The 13,886-nt window shown below is 35.2% G+C and overlaps 1 protein-coding gene across 1 annotated transcript in view; it reads left to right on the forward strand.

Annotated features, from left to right (window-relative positions):
• LOC306887301 (exostosin-1a) overlaps positions 1-13,886 on the forward strand; it is a 55,132-nt gene that overhangs the window by 1,811 nt on the left and 39,435 nt on the right. The window lies entirely within an intron of this gene.

Here is a 13,886-nt window from a genome sequence, read left to right on the forward strand (position 1 = left end):
AACTGAATTTAAATGTTATATTTAGTTTGTTTTAAAACCAAAACATTAAAAAATACATTGTTTTTTATGACATCCATTCTATTATAGACATATTAAAGATGTTTTAGAGACGTATTCAATCAATTCGTTCTAATAATTCAATTTAAATTTGATACATTTAATTTTTTTCAACCAAAACATTTCACAAAAGATGTTCTTTTTAGATTTGTCATTATTAAAACAATAGATATATTGTATATTATGACGTATTTAAAGACTTTTAGATGTGTAAATGCCATTGCATTTGATAGTGAAATATTAAAGAAACTGGGGGAAAAAATGCTAAATTTCACTTTTCTGATGTGTTTGCATTGACTTAGCAACTGGTGTCATGATGATCAGTGGAAAAAATAGTTCTTTTTGCTTTGCTGGAATATTGTGCATGTGCTCTTTCTTTCAAATAAGTGTTACTTGATTTGATATTTCAGTCCAAAACACTTTTGGGAGCCACTGTATGTGTAAAAATATGAAGTATCTCTTAACTATATGAATATGATCTGTTAAGAATTCAAATAAATAATCTAACAATCATTTTATATGTAAATTATTATCATTATAAAGTGTTACCAAACATATTTGCAGTCATTCTGGTAGAAAAAAACACTGAAAGTTGTTACATCCTGAAATGTTGATCTTGCACCAGATTTCAGTTTGTTTCATGTTGAGCTTGTTTCAGATGATGATAAAAACTTCTCTTTTTTTCTAATGCAATGGTTTTTAAACCCTAAGCTGATGCTTATTGTAACATATCATTGTAACAGTGCACATGAAAAAGCTGCTCTGGCTTTAATGCATTAAGATGTACCGTTCGTAGGAAACAAAAGCTTTCAGTGTGTATGCCATAACCCTGAATATCTACCGCGCACAATCATGATGTATCCCAAATGCGTTTGTGAGTACGTCTGTGTCGTGCAGTTTTATCGGTTTACATCTGAACTAGGATTGCAATAAACATTATGCTGTGTAATTTTCCCCTTCGATTGTTTTTACGCCCCTTTGATCCGAGTGGCAGGTGTTCAGAAATCATCCCCTTTACTTTGCTGTTGAACAAACAGTGATCTCCGTCTCTGTCGTGGGTGCTTCGGGCTCCGGTTTCCTGCTGTGTTTTTTTTCCTGGTGGCTGCGGCGCTCAGTGGGACGGGGACGGGGGGCTCTGAAGGATTAGTGGAAACAATGCCCCTGGTGCCAGTGGGGGGAAAGCAGTCTTCTCTCTGTTTAAACAGCCGTTTCCCAGACCCCACTCCATCACCCAGGAATGCCTGTGTCCCGGCTGACCTCTCGTCTCTGGCAGCATGACCTCAGTGTCAACCCACCTACCGACAGGCTGTTCTGGGTGACTTGAAGAGATACTCACATGCCACTCACACAGTTAACAACATAACCCTGCCGAAACACAGCTGTGGGCTTCAGCATTCATGCCCTTAACAATGAGACGTCGCTGAAATATTATTCGCTCTTTGAATTTGGTGTGGATTGTGGTTAACTGGTTTAGTTTTTTTAAAAATGGTCTAGATGACAGGATGGCTGATGTACACTGAAAAGGAGTTTAGGTATAAACAATTTTCACTTAGAAATTTTACAGAAAAACAAAAATAGCACATTGAACTAAACATGAAATTTTGAAGTAGAAAAAAATATATATGAAAATGTATAAAAATGAAATTTTCTTGTAAAATGTACTCTAGAACTATATTTACAACTTTTGCAAAATCATGTTTTTATAGTGTAAACTGTAAAACAAACTCAGTAAATAAAGCAAAATTAAATGGAGTGTGTTTTACAAGAAAATACTATTTTAGTCTTTCTACTTAATTTCATATTTAATTAAGTGTGTTGCTTGCAATTTATTAGTAATATTTCTGAAATTTACTAGCAATTTCTGAGCAAAAATAGTTTCTAAGTAAATCCAAGTCAAGTCAACTTTATTTATATAACGCTTTTAACAATTCAGATTGTGTCAAAACAACTTTCAAATATCAAAATAGGAAAATACTACACAATCCTACACAATTTTGAATATGTAATTTTTACATATCTCTAATTTTCTAATTTCAAATTAGATGTAATTTCTGAAGTCAAATAAACATTTAGGCCTATTTTATAAAAACTATTTATTAAGAATTGTTTATTTTCTTTTTTATTATTTATACATATACAAACAACAAAAATTAAAATAAAAGGGGGAGGGGGGGGCAAGAAAGAAAACTACGTACATATAGGGAGTGATCTTTCTTTACATCAGAATTTTGATTACAAAATAAAATCAGGTTTATGAGAAGTTGCATATTCGATCCATTTTTCCATTGGGGGTGGTGATGGCGCAGTGGATAAGACGCATGCCTTTGGTGTGAGAGACCCGGGTTCGAATCCACTGTGAGACACCAATGTGTCCCTGAGCAAGACACTTAACCCCTAGTTGCGTGCGACCTCTGACATGTATAGCAATTGTAAGTCGCTTTGGATAAAAGCGTCAGCTAAATTAATAAATGTAAATGTTCCCAGTGCAAAGCAAATCGTTCCATTTTATGATTTACAAATGCTGTTATTTGCTCCATTTTATAAATGTCCATTGTGATTTCCATCCATGCATTTAGGGTAGGACTCTCCTGTGACAACCATTTTTTCGTAAAACTATTTTTAACGGCCACCAACAATATATTAATTAGAATTGTTTATTTTCAGTTGACCGGGTTGATTTTGTAATTGATGGATGGGAAAAACATATATATTTTTTTTTATCAGTCAAGCTGCCGTGTTTATTAGCATCTAAAATTGGCTAAATTTGGCTGATTGATAAGTCTACCACCATTTGAAAATAACACATTTCTGTTGTCCCTTTGAAGTTCATCTTAAAAGCATGTAGAGAACACCAAAAATGGTAAATGCTCCTTTTCATCTTAATTTGAAAAAGAAATAAGCCCTCTCAAGAAAGACCACAAATTACAATGATTTCACCATGGGTAAGCAGTGTTTTTGGGGCATAATGTGAAGCTGAATGCATAAAATAATCTTATTGCATTTTATAAAGACACCAGTGTTCATAAATGGTTCCATTTTTCAGTACATACTGTATTACTGTATGCAGTAGCAGCTTGATGCATCAGCATAGTATCTGTGTTACATGTGTTTTTGATATTGGGTGCCAGAACTGTAGTGAAAAGGTTTTTCAGTTTTTACTGTATTTATGTTGTTCTTATGATGTTTAGACTGTTTTTATGCAGAGAGAACCGTTTGCAAATGTTGATGAGGTCAGTTATACTTACAAGTTACTTCTAGATTTGCTTTCAGAATTTGACGTGATTGAAATCCACCCGTACGCGTTTAAAACTATAAATTGTGGCATTAATATATTCATATAACCAAATTCACTTTGATCATGGAGTTGCGACATAGTAAACGTCTTTTGACATCCAAATGCCTCAAACATTTAAAGCAAAATTTTTGCACACTTGGTTGCATTGAAGCGTTCAGTATGGACCGTTTTCCTCAAAGTGCCGTATGACAACTTTGAAAAATGCATGGCGTATTTCCATTGGAGATGGATGTTCATTCCGTTCTCATTTCCCGCTGTAGCCATAGGCCTTCTCTCCGCTTGCGCTCTGCGAGGACGGATGCTGAAGTTGTTGAACATGACCGTTCTTGTGAATGTGAAATGCTGACGGCTGTGGCGCTGAATAATTGATCAGATGTGTTTTATTCATGTTATGTTTTTTTTTCTCCGCTTGAAAATTTCAGGGTGTTCATGAATTATTCATGAGCACAAAATCATCTGCATCATTCCTGTCCAGCATTTCAGATTTGCTCACGAAAGATTGTGAAACAAAATGAATAGCCTGAAATTGACCAAATTGAACGGCATGGGTTGTATTGTTTTGGAAGGTATTTTCATGCAGTTATTGTGCACATTAGTCTTTAAAAGAATAGTTCACCTAAAAATGAAAATTTGCTGAAAATGTACTCACCCCCAGGCCATCCAAGATGTAGATGAGTTTGTTTCTTCATCAAAACCGATTTGGAGAAAATTAGCATTACATCACTCGCTCACCAATGGATCCTCTTCAGTGAATGGGTGCCGTGAGGATATGAGTTCTGTATCCATAATACTGCTTTCTCCAGCGAAAAAGTAATCTCGTCTGAATCAGAAGAGAAATCTGCACAGATCAAGCACAGTTTACAAGTGAAAACAGTCCAAAGCAGTTCTAAACAAATATGTGGATGGTTTTTGATGTGAGAGGACAACAAGTGACTTTTTCACTGGAGGAAGTGTTATTATGGATTATTGCCTGGTATTTTGACCAGAAGCAGTGGTTTGAAGTTGAAAAACGTGTTAATGATGGATTTGGTTCTTACAAACATGCAGCTTTTCACTTCTCAAGATGTTATTATCAGCTGTTTGGACTCTTATTCTGACGGCACCCATTCACTGCAGAGGATCCATTGATGAGCAAGTGATGCAAATGGATGCAAAATTTCTCCAAAATGTAATGTCTGTTCCTGTGTAGCTTTCTGAAAGTCATGAAGTAAATAGTTATGCTCTACAGAAACGAGGAAGAATGATTTGAGTTGAGTTTGAGTGTCTCCGCGGATGTAAAAAAACAAAGCACACAAAATACTTGACGATCTACCCAGAAGTTGTCTTGCTCAGGCCGTGTGTCTGTTGAACCGCTCGTTATAATCTGATTGGCGAGCGCTCATTTTGAAGGAACTTGGACACTGGTTGATGACAATGCCTCTTAGGTTACATAACCTTGGATTTACTCTGGTGCCCTGTTAACACAGCTAATCATCTTAAACCAATCCCAATCCTTTATTAGGCTGCTTCTTAATTGGGGCTCTGAGGAAGTGGCTTATGTGCTGTCATTGACAAAAGAAAATGACACCGGGGCCGACAGCTGACGTAAACACAGTATGCAGTTTATGTGATGAAACCCGTCTGCTGCTTCATGTTGGTTGGTGCAACTCATTTGTTTCTTGTCTCTTTTGTATAAATAATAAAAAAAAAACAAAAACACGTTTTTGTTCAAAACAAGGGTTGTAATGTGTTTTAATGCACTAAAAGTGTAACACTGAATAGATAATGTTGTATAAGTGCTTACAGTTATTCATGAGATCATACAATACATTACAAGGTGCATTACAAAGCACAATTAATGCATTAAAGATACTTTTAGAATGCGTTTTATATATATATATATATATATATATAAGATTTCAAGTAAAGTGTTACTGACATTTTAGTTGTTTAAACCGTTAAATTAATTAGTTGATGGGTTGTCTAAAAAAGTTGACTAGAAAATCTACGTTCTCCTATGTTGAACATAGGAGTCGCCATAATATGCGATCAGAATGATCATGAATAGGAGTGTGGTAGTTAAAAGATGCATATGAGAGCAATGTGAGTCGATCGCTTAAGTTGTCGAACTCATAATCAGAAGTGGGACTTATAAAGTTTGTGATGGCACGAGACCAGCTATGTTGTTATTTTTATCCCGCTGTGCTCCCCGTCTGTGTAATTCATAAACGCTAATTTATTATGCACAATATAACCAGATGACTGACTTTGAAACCGAGAAGTTTTCTGTAAAGATAACAGGTTTGTATTAATAGTGAAATGTTATTTGCAAAGGCTAGCACTGCTAATGCAGAGCTCTTGAAGCTTCGCCCTCTTCTCCGGGAGCAACAGCTCACTCGCATTTAAAGCAATGCACTCAAAACAGCGCGTTTTGGCTCATACCTTAAAAGTGGCAATTTTAACAAGCTGTAAAAATGTATCTGTGGGGTATATTGAGCTAAAACTTCACATATACACTCTGGGGACATCAGAGATTTATTTTACTTCTTGTAAAAAGGGGCATAATATGTCTCCTTTAAAAATGTGCAATGCAAAAAGTAAAATACAGTAAAAAATGTTAAAATAAAATTTATTTCTGAAATTAATACAATTTAATGAAATGTATTTGTTTTATGAACTTTAATTTTACATTTAAATTTTATTAAATTAAAATGATTTAATTAAATTATTTAAAATGAAATTTATGAAATTAATGTTTATCAAATTGTTTTTATCAAATTTAATCTTAAATTTTTATTTTGTTGAATACATAATTAAATAAAAATTGTATTTCATCAAATTAAATTTTATGTATTTTCTGTCTGTCTGTTTGTTTTTTATTTTATTTTATTTAGTTTTTTTTTTTTGACTTCATGGGGGAGAAAATGCTTTAAAACATTAAAACAAAAAATATTGAATATATTGTACAGATATTGATTTTCTTTAAAGTGTACTCAAGCATATCTGCATTAGCCAGATTTTCAAGTAATTCCAGTTATACATATCCTTGATTCAGTTTTTCATAGCTTTAGTTGGTCAAGTTTATGACCTTTAAATTAACATTCAATTTTATCTGATATTTTCGGCTTTTGAAAGTATCATTTGACTTATCTCATTTGTCTAAATATATCATCTCAGTTTTTTTTTTTTTTTACAGTCTTTTCTTTTTGCTTTCTCGCAGCGCATCAGTGCCTCTTCCAGAGCTTTACCCATGTTATTGCGTCCTCTATAAAGGAAGTACTAATTTCTTCTGTAATGCAGATTTGACTACTTTCGCCTGCACGAGCAGCTGTAATTATGTACTCAGGCTCTGCAGCAGCTTTAATAAGATAGCACACTTCAGCAGACGGCAGAGTATTCACAAATCAACGGCTTCTCCACTTCTTCCTCGCTGCTCAATTACGACCCAAGTATCTCACAAGCTCTGGAGATCGTAATATACTGGGAATGGGATTATGAAAACATTTTGGTGAGAGCCTTCAGTTGGCGATAATAATAAATCATTCCCTTTTATTAATCAAAACCCTGTTGATAAGAACATCGTCAGGGCTCATATCTGAGTGTCGTGATTATAATCCTCTCAAATTAGGCTGTAAGATCAATAAGTCGAGAGCATCATTGTTTTCATTGTAGCCTCTTGTATTTTAGTTTTTGTAGTCAGTCTTGATTTCTGTTTGAAGCATAAGCGAATGATTGGATGAGTTTTGCATGGGCAAACACCACTAAAATCGAGTCTGTTTATAGGACTTGATTCATGTGTTGGATGTGGCTCAGATCAGTTACATGGTAACATGAACGTAGTATTCACAGGCTGATGTGTCCTGGGTCAAGTGTTCAGCTAATGTGCGAGTCGGATGTAATGATAGTTTAGACTGTTTCACACCATGTATGTGAAAACCAGATGGGGAAAAGCCATTCATATGTGTGGGAAAACACGCCAGGGCTCAGAATCTCCTTTTCTGAATAGGCATGAACTGGCCAAGTGATTCTGTGATGGACGTTTTGATTTGAATCATTTTGCAAAAACTAATTTTAGTTGGAATGCCACAGAATGTTTTTTATTTTCCACTGACATATAGTATATGTGCTTTATATGGTGCTTTTAAATGCTAAATGTTTCACTACATTGTTAGTTGCCTGTCAGTGTGTTGCTGAGTAGTTTATCATGTTGCTATCTGGTTTCTAGGTGGTTGTTTGCTGACCCAAGTCAAATAATCGCGTCTCCAAATTTGTTTTACAACTTTTCTGCCAAAATGCTTGGGGAGGGATCTGCGATTCTCTGATCTGCCCATGTTTCCACTGACCAAATGGTAATGAAATCTACCCACAAATAAACATGCCATATCCTTGTTTACAAGTCATTTGATTGTGTGTTTTCAAGACCCATGAGATCAACTTTTCTACAGGGTTCAGCTCCAACCCTGATCAAACTCGCATGCTTGTAGCATTCCAGTAATCCTAAAGACCTTGGTTAACCTGTTCACGTGGGGTTTTTTTTTTTTTTTAGAGACGGTTACTGAATTTTATCACCTAAAAACTCTCCAGATGTGGCATGGCAGTTGAAAAGGGACTAGTTTGAAGATGTAGCTTATAGGTCCCTTGAAATATAAAGCCGTTTTATCAACTGACAGGCAAAAATCTAACAATGGCTTATTGGAAAAATGTGTTTCTACCTAAATTTTTGCAAAACTCCCAAAATGTACCAATTCACTGCAGTTTCCAATTGAAACGAACACTAGAGGCAGTAAAACGCCAACAAATTGTATTCCTTTTCATGCAAATTATAATTACAGGGCAGATTATCGATTATTTTCAGATGGTTCCTTGCACAATACTATGTGTCGACCTCAAAACACTTTTACCATAGTGCAGTTTGATGTTTGCGTTACATTATGAGCTCCATATATATGGCTTTTCTGATGTAAACTTGCTCGATAGCACACCTGGTACAGCATTGCACTTGTGAAGTGGAGCGTTCAGATACAAGTCTCATTTATAAAGGAGCTTCAAAATTATAGAAGCAAGCAAAAATGGCATGGTTGCTTCAGCAAATGTGTTTTTATCTTATATTTGAGTTTAACACTGTCGTTTAGGTTTAGAATCAAGTTTATTGTAAGTAGAATGTTTTGATCCTTGGTTGCAAAAGAACATTACTGTTGTTCTTGTCCGGGTCAAGTTATGCTCTGAAGTTTAATAGTGTAGGTTAGCGGTTTGTTCAAATCACTAACTCCAAGTATGAGCTATAGTATTAGTCATTCTGGCTTTCACAAACACCACTGATGAGTCTTTGTGGTCGCTTTCTCACTCGTAATCAGCCGTTTTTACAATCAGCAGTGTTTACATTGGGGTTTTGGGAACGTTCTTTCCACAACCACAGAGTTGTGTGTTAAACTAACAGATAAACTATACGATCAAACAGCCATGTAGGAATCAGTTTTCGTATAGATGAAATGTTATCTGTTTGTTCAAATTGCATTGAGCCAGTAGAGGAGAATGCTAATGAATCGAATGACGTACCAGCCATAAGAGTCAGTCAAACCCAAAGTCAACTGATGTTGGCGCAGAATCAGTATAAAGAACATAACGGACACATTTTTTAAAGAGCATTTTCAAGAAAACCTGAGCAATTTTTGAAGTTAAAATATGACTTTTGCTGTTGAAATTTGAGTTGCAAAAAAATAAAAAATAACCAAAAGCTACATTTCTCAAAACATTGTACTACTCATGAATATGAACGCATTAAAGCAGTTGCATTTGTTGAAGAAAAACATCATCAGACATGGCAAGTTTGATTCATTTATGTGAATTAGTTCAAATTGTTAATCGCAGTGAAGGTTGTGATTCAAGCTTTTTTGGAGTTAAAATTAGGAATGGATTTGAGTGCAAAAAACTGGTTACAAGAGTCAGTCAAACCTAAAGATTTCAAAGAAAACTTGAGTGAGTCTGAGATATGTTTAAGTTAAAATAAGACTTTTGCTGTTCTCTTATACAACATCAGAGTTGGTAAATTTGATTTATGTGAATTAGTGAAGTTTTTTGGAGATAAAATGAAACTTTTACTGTTGAAATTGATTTAAAAAAATAACCCAAAGGCTAAATTTTGCAATCGTACAACTGACCATATGAAAGTATTAAAACAGTGTTGTTGATTCATTTGAGTTTGATTAATTTCATTGAATCGAGTCCAGTGAATCGATTCAAAACTCTGAATCAAGGAATTGTTGATTGCCTATTATTAACCCCTCAATAAACTCGATCCTTATAGTTCGCTTTGGACAAGACGACATCTAACATAGAACAGTAACTACATGTGTTTTATTTGTTCCCCATGTTGTTTTGCATGTCATTTTCTTGTCTCGTTCCCTACAGTTACTGGGAGTGGGTTAGAGCAAACGTGTTGGCTTGCATCTCACCGCAGCTAAGCCAGAGACGTGGATTAAATCATCTCTATAAATACATCTTGCATGTCGACGTCAGGCTGTCCTCATATCATACGGCTAGCATGCGTTTTTCTCATCTCTCGTTTGGCACCGCTTCTTAATTAGAAGCGTGACGTGAGCTTTCGGTTTTACGGTGAGCATTTGATCCCTTCTGGCCGTGGCTGATAGTCTCTTCCTCTCGCTGGATGACCGTTCAGAGCTTGTTGAGTTCAGGGATTTTGCGCTAGATTTATGCAACGACACCGTTTGTACTTTAGCATTAGACAATAAGTAGGGAACACATATATGAGCATCATTCTTGTTTTCAATTGATGTTTCTGCAGTACATTCATGTTGGGTTGCTCTTCAGAGCTCTGATTAATACAGCTTTCATTTATTTTGCAGATTAACATTCGTTTTCTGGAAGTAATTTGGTCTTCTGAAACCAAACAAGGTTTTTATCTTTGATTAATTCAGTTATTTTCAATGTTTTGGGCTTATTATATGAGTGAAATGGGTGAGGAATGTTTCAATAGGTCCTGGAAACATAAAAAAAAACACAATGGCAAAACGGTATTGACCTTTAACCTGGTTTTCTGATAGCTGTGATGTTTGCTCTGGTTTCTGTCTGATGTGGTCCTATAGCCACAGTTTATGAAGGGTTCTTCTGGGGTTTTGAAGTATGGTATTAGTCAACATGTTCAATTACAGACCATACAGATATTTTCCCATAAAACTTATTTTCCCTTGGCACATTAAATGTTTGGGCTTCCCCATGGTCTCTTTGGTTTCTTGATCAACATTTGTTAACAATATGTGTTGCTGACGAGACCGTCACTGTGCCAGCTCTAGTTCATAACTAGTTTTTCAAGAGAATTATCTGCTTTTTAACAAATAGAGGTCCGCAACATTTTACATAACAAAAATCTATTTTTTATCTGGCAGATTTAAAAGTTTTGTAGACTTGAATGTTTAGAAAAGTTGAGCTTTTCTAGTATTTGTGGGATGTCAGTTATTACAGAATATGATATTGACCTAGTTTTGTTTTCTTCCCAGGTATCACAGTTAAAGTAGTGCACTGTGAATGGATATAAACTGTGGGCTTTTTAAAAGTTTGTATTTTTGTTAAAACATTTGCATGAATTATTCAGCAAAACTCATTTATTCTTTGAGCTGCAAAGTTTTCTATAGTGCTTTTGATGTGGGACTACTTTACTAGGTTAATGAATTTCTGGTCATGCGTTACTGCATTGAAGTTGAAAGCTTGCATCATTTTCCACAGGCAAGGTTAGTAAGGGATTGTATCACACTAGTCTCATGTCAACACAAACACACTTCACAAGTTTGGGGTCAATAAGATGTTTTTGGAAGAAGTCTCTTCTGTTCACCAAGGCTGCATTTATTTGACCAAAAATAAATCAGTAATATTGTGAAATGTAATTTGAAATATTAGTCTTTTGTCAGTCTGAAGTCTTGTACTTCAGAAACCTGCGCCAAGTCACATGCAACAAATGCCAAATTGTAAAATTCTGTCCAAAAAAGGTAGGCATTGAAGAATCTTTCTTTCTTTCTTTTTCAAGATTTTTTTTATTTGAAATCTTATGTCAATTGCGAAACTAAATTCCCTTTCATTCAATGATATATTGCAGTACTGCTATAGAAATGTTACTTGAAAATACTGATTTTACTATTTTATTGTTTTAATAAGTAGCCACCCTTCCTAAAAAAGGGTAAAGTGGTCCTAAAGTTGCTTTACTTTGCTTTTGGTTGCTGAAAACTGAGGTGTGTTTTCCAGATGCAGCTTAATAGCCATATTTCTTGCTGATGGAAAGAGGCTGTGGGAGTGAACAGATGTTCTTGTGTCTCCTGAGGTATGGAACAAGGCAAGGTTAAAAGGCTTGGAAAGCAGTACGGGTCTTACTGGCATTTTCAGATGTTCTTTAAATAGTCAGGCAAATAGTTGTGCCTCACTAAATGCTTTTAATGCCATTTTTCCTCTAGTTTGCATTTTCAGCAAATTAACATATTACCACTACATTTGCATAATGCAGATTCAATATTTAGCAACTTGGCTAAAGTGTTACAACTCATTTTGTAAGTAAAGAGGTCAGCCGATCATTTACAGTAACAAAAACAGCCGGAAATATACCCAATGCAAATATGCAGATGCAAATGCTTAGTCAACATGTTGCAAACATGCTGTGGTCGGAATCAGACAAACCTCAGATTTAAAGTACCTTGACTGTAGCATTAAACACAGGCTGATTCAGGCCTGTTGGTGTAAATGTTTCAACAGTTTAATTGAGATTCTTTTGCTGAGCCATTAAGCATTGCATAAGCCATAAAAGTTTTTGTTCACCTTTTCATATTTTCACTAATGAATTGCAGTTGGTGCATTTCAGAATGCAGTGATGCATTAATTAAATCATAGCATTTGCTTTTTGGGCTACAAAAGGAACAGTTCACTCAAAAATGAAATTTTGCTGAAAATGTACTCACCCTCAGGGCATCCCAGACTAGTTTGTTTCTTCATCAGAAAAGATTTGGAGAAATTTTGCATTATATCACTTGCTCACCAGTGCAGTGAATGGGTGCCGTCAGAATGAGAGTCCAAACTGCTTATAAAAACATCTCAATAAATCACAAGTAATCCACCCCACTCCAGTCCATCAGTTAACATCAATTGAAGTGAAAAGCTGTGAAATGTTTGTAAGAAACATAGATATGAGTCCATAATCAATAATAACTAGGGCTGTGAATCTTTGGGTAGACAGCGAATCGATTCATGATTCATAGGTTTTCGATTCAAGAATGATTTTTGCAAATCCAGAACGATTAAATTCGATTAACGATTCGATTCTGCATTCTTTAAGTGCATTCACAGGATTATTTAAATGCTTTTTAAAACCACACTTTGCCAGGGGTGTTTCCAAACTTTTGGAGGGCAGTGTATGTAAGCCAATATTTTTAAAAAAGAGCTTTAAAAGTATTCTGTATAGGTTAACATTTTGTCACACAGGGGCATAGCCATCATTTCAGAAGTAACAGAAATGTCAAATACAATAATTTTATGTATGTACGTATTATTATTTTTTTTTAACAAGGAATTATTTTCTTATCTATTACTTTGAATTTGCTATAAGAAATCACTGCTGGACAATCAATCATTTGTAATCTGTCATTTTTTTCCTAATGGCAATTTTATGATTGTTTTATATACAAATTAGCACTGCCTCATTCAGAAATTGTATTTATTGTGTTTATTGTCTTTACGTTTCATCAGTTCATTCTGCTTTTTATTCAGTTTGCTGTAGCTGCAGATATAGCTGGCACATCTATGAGCGCGAGATCACTTCTCTTTCAGTGCGAAAACTTCTTTATCTCATTTTCATAAAATAAAATCATATAGTAGGAAGGAAAACGCGCCCGATGTCTGTTTTCTATAGCAACGAAGGCATCTGATTAACAGCGCGCTGATTAAACCTTGCACTCTTATTTCAAGGTTGGTGTTAATGCTGTGGTTATTTTAACAGTTTCCTTCGTACATTCGGTCCAATGACATTGTTAAAAGTCATTTATCATTCAATGGAACTGTGCGTATAGACAATTACATTTTTGCTCCGTCCAATAAATGCGCAGCCTTCGACTGGTAATGTCGATATGACCGAGAGCCATTGAAAAGCTACAGAAAACTAAAACTACTTCACTTTAGCATTACTGCTCAAAAATGTGTCCGTGAGACAGCGAGCTCAATCTTGTGACAGGCGGTAATTAGAGGAGCGTGTGAAGGAGAGATACGAGGGCACGAACACTGTTCAAGGTCTCCATGAATTTGTGCTTGTAGTAATTTAATGTGTATATATTTTGAAAGCATTGAATCGCTATAAAAATCGCGATTCATTTTATTATTAAATAAAATAAACTCTCCGAAATCGGTGATTCACGATTCAAAAATCCTTGTTTCAAATCGATGCATATGCATCGTCAGGGATTGTAATCGATGCATCGAGAAAACAAGTGAATCGTTACACCCCTAATAACAACGCTTCCTCGAGTAAAAAGCCCTCTGTTGTCCTCTCACAAAGTCCACCAACATA

The sequence above is a fragment of the Barbus barbus genome (genome assembly GCF_936440315.1).
Source record: "Barbus barbus genome assembly, chromosome: 21".
Taxonomy (NCBI): Eukaryota; Metazoa; Chordata; class Actinopteri; order Cypriniformes; family Cyprinidae; genus Barbus; species Barbus barbus.